This window comes from Coturnix japonica, chromosome 1 (assembly GCF_054131305.1).
Source record: "Coturnix japonica strain WE chromosome 1, WE-NBRP24, whole genome shotgun sequence".
NCBI classification, from domain to species: Eukaryota; Metazoa; Chordata; class Aves; order Galliformes; family Phasianidae; genus Coturnix; species Coturnix japonica.
The window spans coordinates 72,543,909-72,554,527 of record NC_140663.1 but is presented as its reverse complement, the minus strand read 5'-3'; positions in this window follow the sequence as shown (position 1 = coordinate 72,554,527).

The following is a 10,619-nucleotide window of genomic DNA, read 5'->3' as shown; positions in this document are numbered from 1 at the left end:
GTATCCTGTAGGTGAGGCTGCCCAGTGGAAGTAGTAGTCAACCTGCCAAACCTTAGTAGTAATTTTCCTAGCAGGAAGGAGTTGAGTCATCATGCTGGAAAACTAGTCTTGCCAAGACCCATATGCAAAGCAGCTGCTAGATGTGAACTATCAGCTTCAGCTCTGAAAATTAAGGAGAGTTGCACTGGCTGCTGTAGATGTTACCACGTTAATTAACCCAGGGCTTTAGTAAACCAATAAGAACCAGTTGCCTAGGCTGGTATCCAGCAAAATGCTGTAAGGAGTTCCCATTGCTCAAAATGGTGTCTGGGATGCTCTGCTGCTTGTGCTTCTCTGTTCTCCACTCTTAGAAATAATCCTAATCTCCTCTGACTAGCTTGTCCACTTCAGGCCTTGGGCATGAAGTCTCCTGCTTTGGAGAAATGATCTCTTTCAGTGAGTCGCTGGTGATTTGGTGCCATAGAAGAGGTCTTTGTGATGGTGTCCTCATGTCTTATTGTACGCTTCAAGAACCTTATTGTCTTATCTCATTATTTAAAACTACATTATTTCTGTAGCCAAGGATTCGTGAGAGTCTTTGAGATGGAGAATGCTGCATCTTTCTCAACAAGGATGAGACATTTCAGACTGCACTGTACTATCTGATAAACTCCACCTCTTAGATGAATAGAGGAAAATGAGCTCCTGGAGCCCTGTTTTCTGTCTTGGTTTGGAAACTAAGCACCTTCTTCCCTTGAAACTTGTCTCTGTGTATTTGTTGAACCAGCCACTTGGTTCCTGCATTCAGTGCTCTCTGTAGCCACAAACAACCTCTCTTTCCCACATGTATCATGTCCCCACCATTTTTCCTGTAGCTCTGTGGCATGTTGGGTGCTTCTGCTGGCTTAGTTATTTGCAGTGAGTTCAGAGTCCATCTGCTTTCCAAAGCTGCCTTTTCAATCTGGTATTGACAGCGTCTGTATTCCTGGCTTCCAGATGTAGTGTTTTGCATCTGGTAATATTAGAAAAACACTTTGTCTGAATCCCACAGTTGAGTGCACACAAAATAGATGGACAAGTTTTTGTGTGATGGCTGGAAATGGCAAATGCTCACAGTTTTGCATCGTTCTTGCATATGGTAGATGGTTGTGGGTACTTAGTTTTCAACCCACCTGCAGGTTTCAGTGTCAGCACAGAGGTACAGGATGTAAGTTATTTTGGGCTTTCTTTGTAGATTCAAGGTACAGACAGCAGACAAAGCCTTTATTTGCTCACTGTACTTAACAGCAGCTCTTCAGTCCTTTCCTGAGAGCTTTTACAATACTGTTACATCTGTAAGTCATCACAACATCTGTCTGTTTTACTGTTCATGTGGGGCTCCCCTGATGTTGTGTACTGCTGAATAATTGCCAGGACTGATGGATCTTTATAGACTTCATGAGCTGCCTTCTGCTCTCTCCTCCTGGGCAGCTTTTTCCAAGACCAGAGGAAAGCAAAGCTATTTCTGGGAAGAGAGACTGCTGCCAACCCCATGTCCCAGTTCTCTGTGACACCAGAAGGTTTGTGTCATCAAAAAAGGGGGCTGGATCTGCACATAGGTCTGTGTTCAGGGCTCTTGACTTGCCAACAGGCTGTGCTGGGATGTGTTGCTGTAGCTCTGTCCAATGAAGCTGAAGACTTTGGGCTTAAATTCATGGAGCTGATCCAGGCAAACAGTCATCTGTCTGTATTTATGTATGTGTGTGTGTATATATATATATATAGTGTGTATGTGTGTGTATATATGTATACACATGCTGTGTGTTTGGGATAGAAGTAAACTAAACAGAGAGCACTGTTCTAGCTGAGTGTATAGGCATTTTGCTTGGGCTGTTAGTCTCCTTCACCACAGCACTTCTGTGGCAGGAGGAATCCTGTTTGCTACCATTCCATGGATCAAAAAACAAGCCCTGAGGAAAAGCAGCACTGTTAGGTAACTCGGTGACATGCTGACAAAGCTGGGAGCGAATATTTTGGAAGCCCTACGTATTGACTGGATGGGAAGAGCTAGAGTCCTGGGGCATCTGTTTCATTTCAGAAATAGGATACTCAGTTATAGAATAACAATGGTACGTTAATCACTACTATTTTATCGCATGTTACAAACCTGCCTGTCCTCAGCACTTAGGCTCTGGTACTCTCTGCTCTTTGGTGTCTGGTTAGGCATAAGATTGTCATCTGGATAGAATTGCTTGTATGACCAAGAGTCCCAGCTGACCATAGCCTGAGTTTTTTGTTTAACTAATGAAAATCAAAGTTCACTGAAATATCAACTGAAAATATGCAAATATATATATATAATTCATAAATAATGTGGACAATATGGTATTTGACAGAGATCTTGTCTTCAACTGCAAAACTGCTTGCAAAGTTATGATTTATAGTTCCAGAGCAACTCCTTTGACTCTGTAGGCTCATACTACCTGATTAGTGATTTTTACTTATCAAAAACAAAGGAGCAGTAAAAGGATCTACAAATCATTTCAGAGATCTGACTTTTCTTGTCATATTATATAACCTGTCTTTTATCAAAGAGCATACATCCATTGCTGACAAAGCCTGCAGATCAGAGACTTCATGGAAAAGTAATAGTACTGCTGTCATTCCTTGAATCAATCTGTATGTGAACAGAAGAAAATCACAGAAAAACAGTTTCCTTATGATGGTTGTTCTTGAGGCTGTATCAGACATGCTTAGTAATACCATGTAATTTCTGATGCAACTGTGTTAGAGGGGGTCTCTTGCTGTTGCTGTGAGGAAAAAACAGGCTGCAATATAATGGTGCTGCCCTGTGTAGATGTTTGACACAGCCTGAACTGAATGGCTAAACCTGTAAGATTATGAAAGGTCCAGGTGCCCAGTGCTACCTAGAAGCTGATAGCTAGCAATGAGAATGGAACCTGTGTACTTGGATGCTTTTGGAGAGGGCTTGGTGCTTGAAGGCATAGGGCCCTGGATTCTCCAGCCTTGCCTACTGCACAGTGAAGTAAATTAGGCATAAAGTAAAATCTTCCTTCCAAATTTCCTTGCTCTTGTTAATCAAGATTCATAGCAACCTCACATGCTTCTTTTATTTTTCTAGTGCTTTAATTTCCTTTTTTATTTCCGTACCGATGGATTCTTGAGAATCCAGACATGCCAGAATGCATTTAGACTTTAACCAAATCTTCATTCTCGCAATATGGAGCAGCGGAGAACTGAAGCACTTAAAAATAAAATGTAAATGCCATATAAATATTGCAGACAAACTTTAAAACAAGCAAACAAAAAAAGCCCACTACCCAAAACTGTTTTTAAAGCTCAGAGAACTCTTACTGAAAACATTTTAAAGGACTAAAAATCTTACATTTATGAGGTAGTTTTCATTTTCTCCCTTCTACTTCTGTACATGTACCAGGAAGACTTGCTGTGATGACAGGAGCAGAGTGTTCAGGGATGAAGATTTAACTCAGAGACTAGAACTTTGTCAAAGGAGAGAGTTTCATATCTTTCATGTATGTTTAGCCCATTCTCTTAGCTATTTCCTCCTATTGACTTTGGTCCAAAGATGAATGAGATCACTGTCAGTCTGGTGAACTTCAAGGGCTCCTTAATTCCCAAGGTAGAGAAGATGGCTTCAGAACATCTTAAAGCCAGCAGGAGAAAACCAGTCAGTCCTGGGAAGTACTGGTGACTGTGCAAGCAAGACTGATTTAGACAGTGTTTGTACTGTGTAGCCAGTAGGGAGAGGGAGGTGATTGTCCCCCCCCTGTTCAGCCCATCTAGAGTACTGTGTCCAGGTTTGGGGCCCCCAGTACAAGAAGGATGTGGAGCTCTTGGAATGGGTCCAGAGGAGGACCACTGAGATGATCAGTGGGCTGGAGCACCTCTGCTATGAAGAAAGGTTGAGGGGTCTGGGCTTGTTTAGCTTGGAGAATACTCCAGGGAGATCTCACTGTGGCCTTCCAGTAAGTAAAGGGAGCCTATAAACAGGAGGGGACATGGATGTTTACAGTGGTGGATAGTGACAGGACAATGGGGGATGTTTTTAAACTTGTGATGAGTTGACCAGAGGGCAGTTTTGGTTTGCTTATGTTCAGTCTTGGGTAAATTTCATGAGAATTAAAGGCTTCTGTTCCAGTACTGTAAGAAGGAATCTAGGAAGAATCACAAATCCTCATTTCTGACTCCAGTTCTAAAGGTTAGTCCAATAAGTGCCTTGTGCATGTAGTCCTGGCATGTGAGAGGATATGTGTGGTGTCCAATGGGAATCACCATACTGACACTGAAAGATTTTTTAATATTTTTTTTGGACATGAATCTGGATGTGAGCAAGGAGCTCAACCACCCTGTCTTCAGGAGAAGGTAGGGTCCTTTTGTGGATGTCCTTACAAAAATCCCCATCCCTGACAGATGTGACTGAATGGAATTCCTTCTGACAGATCATTCTCTATGAAGAAATACTATCAGAGACACCTCACAAGTATCTTGGTGGAGGTCAGACTTTCAAGTGAAAATAGATATGGATCTGGAGGGAGGGACTCTTGCAGACAAACCAAAGCCAGTAGAGCCGCTCAGCACCGCGGACAGCGCCAGACCTGGCTCTCTTCGGCGGCAGTAAAAGGGGGATCGGCGCTGAGCAGCCCCCTCAGGGGGCTTCCCTGTCCCAAGGCAGCCTCCCTTCGGAGCTGAGAATAGCGAGGGTCAGGTAGCAAGCAGCAGAGCCTGGTGCTTTGCTTGCTGAGTAAGCACCAGCCTGCAGCCAATGGAAGGAATGAAATTGGAGACTTGCCTTTCCAAGTGTGTTTAAGAAAAGGAAAGTTCTCATGAGCTGGCAGGTTGTGCCTTACGTCCTCCCGTAATTATGAAGGGTACTGTTACATGAGTATGAAAGGAAGCTGAGAGCTCATTTCCAGCTTTCTCAGGGCCTTTCTAGTACCCGTTGCCTGTAAAAGTACTGTGCGCTGACTGACCAGCAGCTATGGGATGTGTATACCAGTCCCTCAGCCTCTGGTGATTAATGTTTCATTTCACTGTGAGAGTTTTTTAAGGATCTATTAATTTACCTTTCCACACGAAAGAAGAAAATATGTTTATTTGAATTTTTACTGGTGGAGGCCTGTGAACAAAAGGAAAGAGATGAGAATTGAAGCAGTCGCATGGTGTTACGCCCCTTCAGGCTCACCTCTACAGTACAGTCCTCCCTGCAATGTGGAATGTCAAGCATTCCTGTGCTTCTTTATCAAAAATCACAAATTCTCACAGCAAGGCCTTTGTAGGAGATGTCTGCTCAGAACAGGTAACTCAGGACAAATACGAGAACAGCTTATTCCCTCACCTCCTACCTAATGCTCACTGTGTGCTGGTCCACAGCTCCTAGACAGTTTGTAATATCATAGAATGACTCCAGGCTGGAAGGGACCTTAAAGCCCATCCACCATCAATCTCCTACTGTGGGCAGTGTTGCCACCCACTAGATCAAGCTGCCTGGGATCCCATCCAACTTAGCCTTGAATGCCTCCAGGGGTGAGGTATTCAAAGCCTCTCCAGGCAGCTTCTTCCAGTGCCTCACACCCTCTGAGTAGAAAATTTCCTCCTAATCTCTAACCTAAACCTCTTCTCTTTTAGTTTAAAACCATTCTCCATTGACATATCGCTATCTGAACACACAAAAAATTGGTCCTCCCCTATTTATAAGCTCCTTTTCCAGTCCTGGGAGGCCACAATGATATTTCCTTGGTGTCTTCTCCACCCTAAGTAAGCCCAGGTCCCTCAAGCTTTCTTCATAGGGGAAGTACTGCAGCCCTATGATCATCTTCATGGCCTTCCTTTGAACCTGTTCCAAGAGCTCCACATCCTTCTTGTACTGGGGGGTACCAGACCTGGTTGCAGTACTTCAGGTAGGACTTCATGCAAATAGAGTAGAGGATAACCATCTCACTTGCCCTGCTGGCCACCTCTCTTTTTACACAGCCCAAAATACTGTTGGCTTTCTGGGCTTCAAGAGCACACTGCTGGCTCATATCCAGATTTCTGTCCATCAGAAGGACCCCTGAGTCCTTCTGGCAGGTCTGTTCTCAATGAGTTATTTTCCCAGTCTGTATGCTTATATGAGACTGCTCTGACCCAAGTGCAACACCTTGTGCTTGGCCTTACTGAATCTCCAGGAGTTGTTTCCAGAAAGTTGAGAACATGTAAAAAGCCACACTTAGTTAACTGTTGGGCTTGCATAGCAGATAATCTCTTCTGGTGTCATGGTGGGAGATCCTGATGTTGTTTCAGCCTACGCGCTCTCTAGGCCAGAAACCACGTGTTAGAAGCATTTAGGCAGCAGCTTAACATGTAGCTCCTAATCCCTTTGACATTTGGTAGAGATAGCAGGCAGACCATGCAGTATGGGTTCTTACAGAGGCTTCTGTATTGAAGAGTGTGATAATCAAGCGTGAAGGACAGAAAATGTCAGAAAGGAGAATGTGTAACTAAGGATAGTGAAATCAGGACTAGGTCAACCTGATGCAGAAATGTCAATAGGAGGAAGGAGCCCAACACAAAGTGGTCCTTTCTTCTGCTGCTTGTAAAAACTCCATCTGGGACACGTGCCTTACTGTACTGGTACACCCTGCCCAAGAGGACTCAGTATTCCACACCTTCAGTGTGTCCCTCTTGAATGGGGAGAAAAAGGGTGAGGGAACTCAGGGCTGGCTTGGGAGTCCAAGCAGGTGTGAGTGAACACCCTGCTCAGAGTGTCCCTGCTTGACCAGGTGCTGAACCAGATATCCTCCAGAGGTCCTTGACATCCTCAGTCATTCAGAGAGATCTTTGATTCCTGGGGTTACCAATGGTCCCCTTCAGTAGTTAAAAACACACACACACACAACAACACAAAACAACCCAACAAAAACAGATGAAAAGGTGTTCAGTTGTATGCTACTGAAGGTGGGGGACATTCTTCTCCACCCTCTCCCACAGAACTCAGCCCTTCCATCCCCTGCTTGCAATTCCAGGTCTTCCCCCATCAGCTTCCTTCCTTTCATACCCCTTTACAGGAGCAGAGGAGTTTGGGGGCCAAGTACCATATCTATGTCCAGCCTATGATTCCAGCAGCTCCTTTCCAGCTTCATGTATGTAACTGCATTTTGGTGTTTCAGAGTCTGGGGTCTGCACCTGTCTTGCAGGCCTCCTGCTCAGGAGTGTGTACTCTGGCATGGGGAGGGAGCCTAGCCAGGTGTGTAACTGTCCCAGCAGCCTTGGGCAATGCTTTGTGTAAGCAGGACTGTGTGAATTCAGTCAAATTTCACAAACAAGGATAAGGACAAACACAGGACATAATCAGTGCTCAAATTTAGAAACTCAAGGTTTCCTGAGAGAGACAAGAGAAACAGAGGCAGAACAGGTGTTGCAGTCCCCGTGGGTTTCGTTTCCTTCTGTCTTGGATTCTCAGTAATGAGTTAGGTCCTGGTTAAGGGGCCCAATTTATATGACCTGCAAGAAAACAGCATTTTAGGTGCAGCCTTGTTGCTGTATGGGGATGGAGGTATGCAATGCCCCATGTGGAGGCACATCTGGTTGCCTCTAGCAGTAAGCAATAGGAGGACATCTGCAGGTTTGGGCATGGCTTGGGGTGGGGTGGACATATCCTGAGTAAATGAGAAGAGAGTCTGAAGGTTGCAGCAGGCTTGGGGCTCTCCCAGGGCTGGATCTAGGAAACGGTTGTTGTTCTGGTAGGGACCTGCAGAGCATCAGCAGCCTCAGAATACAGTCCCAGCATATACACGACATGCCACTCCGATTTGATTTTCTCCCCTTTACTGTTTGTATCACTGAACTTCATGGGATGCCTGTGAGTTGCAGATCCTTTCTGTTTGAAGGACTGCATCTGCTGGCCTTTCCTACCAGCACCACAGCAGCATGGGTGGTGGGTGCTAGTGTCAATATGGCCATGCCACTGTCCTGAGAGAGAGGCCAGGACTCCTAAGGAGCTAGAGCCATAAGGGTAAGCATTTAAAAACAGAGGCCTCCTGGTTATGCTGAAGCTGGGGTGCTTTGGGGCTGTCAGCTGCCAAAGAATGCCAGGCACCATTCTGCAAAGCTCATCCTTTTCCGAGCAGCTTAATTTGTTTTTTTTTTCTGGTGTAGGTGAGAGCTGGCTGTTTCTGAACTGTGATGGCAGAATAGGGCTGGTGGCTGGAAATAGCTTTCTTCTCGGTGCCCTTTCTGACTGAGAACAGCAACCCTGAAAGAACACGCAGAAGCTAAAACGGGATGAAGCCAGAAGGCCAGGTGCAGCCTACACAGAACCTTTATTAGCATCCCAGGTGGCAATGACATACTGAACTGGGGAGGGGGAAAAAAGAGAGAGAAACCAGCCGTGTTCTGCTGCACTCAGGATGCTTGGGCTTGCAAAGTTCAACCCAGGTGTCTGTGGGCTGCAAGAGCACTTTTCTGTGCTTCAGACCCCATCCTCCTACTCCTCTCTCCTTCATACCTCTGTGCTCTTGAGATGCCCAGGAGGGTCAAAGCAGCAGTTCAGCATCAGCTGGTAAGAGCCATCATGGAAAGCCTGTTGGTGTGACTGTGCTGCTTAGTGTCTGCAGGTGTTCTCTGCCCTCGTGCTTTGGAAGAGCTCTCTGGGCATGATGAGCAGGAGCCTTTCAAAAGACTCAAGTTAGCTCACTCCATCTACAACATGAAACCTTCCCATTTCTCTAAAATCAGCATTAAAACAGAAAAGAAAGCTGGCTTTCTGTTCCTGCTTATGAAAAGTAGCAGGGAGAACTGCTTTGTTTGGGAACTTTGTGATGTTGTCTGGCTTTGTTTTCCACTTTTGTGGGTTGTTTTTTTTTTCTTTTTTTTTTACAGGAAACTAATCTCATTGCTCTTCTTCTTTGTCCAGAAGCAGCCATGTAGAGCATGAATTTGACACGGCTTAACCAAAAGGGGAAAACATGGGCTACCAAGAGGCAAACGTGTTTCAGTCAGTGTAATTATTCAAAACATATGTGTTTTGTGTTGGTTCCTCCTAGCAGCTGTTTGCCTCCAGATGTCTGACAAGTTATTGGAAGTTGGTGTTTTATGTGAAAACTCAAAGTTTGTTTGCTGTTTTGGTTAGAAAAGGATAGTTTCCATCTCTGTCCTTATCTAACCATCTTCAGGCAGAAAACAGGGTGGAGGACTGAAACATTAGGAAAGCAGGTCATGGAAAGAGAACCCAGTTCAAGACTCATAACACAGATCTGTGAGAAAAAAGACCCTAAAAATAAAAATAAGCATACCACAATAAGAAGACTCTTCTTGGTTATGGACCAGAAAACAAAAGCCCTTCAGCCAATAGGAACAGAGTCAAATTCAGGAACCTTGTATGCTTAGCAACAGCTCCCCATTCACTGTGCTGATGGCCTTGTAGAGCAATAAGTAATCAGATAGTTTGGAGACAATTTCTTGGCAAAGCAGTAGTGACCCTGGGCTTTCTAGCTCATTTTCTCAGTGGATTTAAGCAGCTGCCCATGACCCATCCAGGAGTAGGTAGGTGTACTTCATGGTTCAAGCTGAGGTTGGAAAAGAGCAGGGGAGGGCAGCTGGGGTTAGGAACAGGGTCTGCACCACAGGGCGGTGGGCATGGCCTTGGGTGCCAGAGTTCAAGCAGTGTCTGGACACTGCTCTCAGACATAAGGTTTAAATTTTTGGTACTGTGTGGAGCCAGGAAATTAAATCGCTGTGGGTCCTTTCCAAATCAGGACACTCCGTATGATTCCAAAATGACCCCCTAGCTTGTATATACTGTACTTCTTACCTTCAGCCTTCTGGGTGCTGTACCCTTCTATGTACACTATGACAATAAACTGAGTACATGAAGGTTTTAACCTGCAACCAGGTTAAAAGTAGGTTTTGGGACCCTTGGAAATGGAGCACTCTGTCCCCTCATCCCTGCTCTGCTCCCACATCTTCCCTAAGGGATGGAGGCCTTCTGTGGGCACTCCAGGTTTCATGTTGTGCTACTTGGTTCTGGGGGAGCAGTCCAAGCACTGACTCTGCCCTCTCCTCCTGGCAGCCACACATGAGGTTACACAACTGTGTATCTGAATTACTCATACTCCAGCTTATTATTTCTCCTAAGATGCTAAGCTAGTTGGAGGCTGATCAGAGCAGAAGAGTCTCCTGGTGCATTTGTTCTTCGAATGCTTGGGTGGGCTGCTTCTTGTTATGGCTTGTTCCAGTGCCAAGAGCAAAGGCTGTTTCACTCTGGCTTGGTGTGCACATGCTGTCACTGTCCTGGAGCTGCCACAGCTGCTCTTCTCTTGGGATTTGCCAGACACAGCAAACCTGCTGCTGTTTAGACTGTGCAGGGTGCTGGCAGCTGGAAATGGAGGGCTTGGAACAGGGTGAGCTCACAAACATGGCATGATTTCATTGATCCCAGTGTCATGGTTCAGGCGTGCACCCAGCTCTTGAACCCTGTAGCACATCAGAGAGTGCTGGATAAGTTCAGGGGCTCCTGAACAGCTTTGTTCCCACAAAAAATAAGCAATCCAGAAACAAGGCCAAACTAAGCCTCAAGAAGCATCCACAGTCAGTGTATTTAATGATAATGGATTGAAATTGCACCAAGATGTGCTATGGGATGG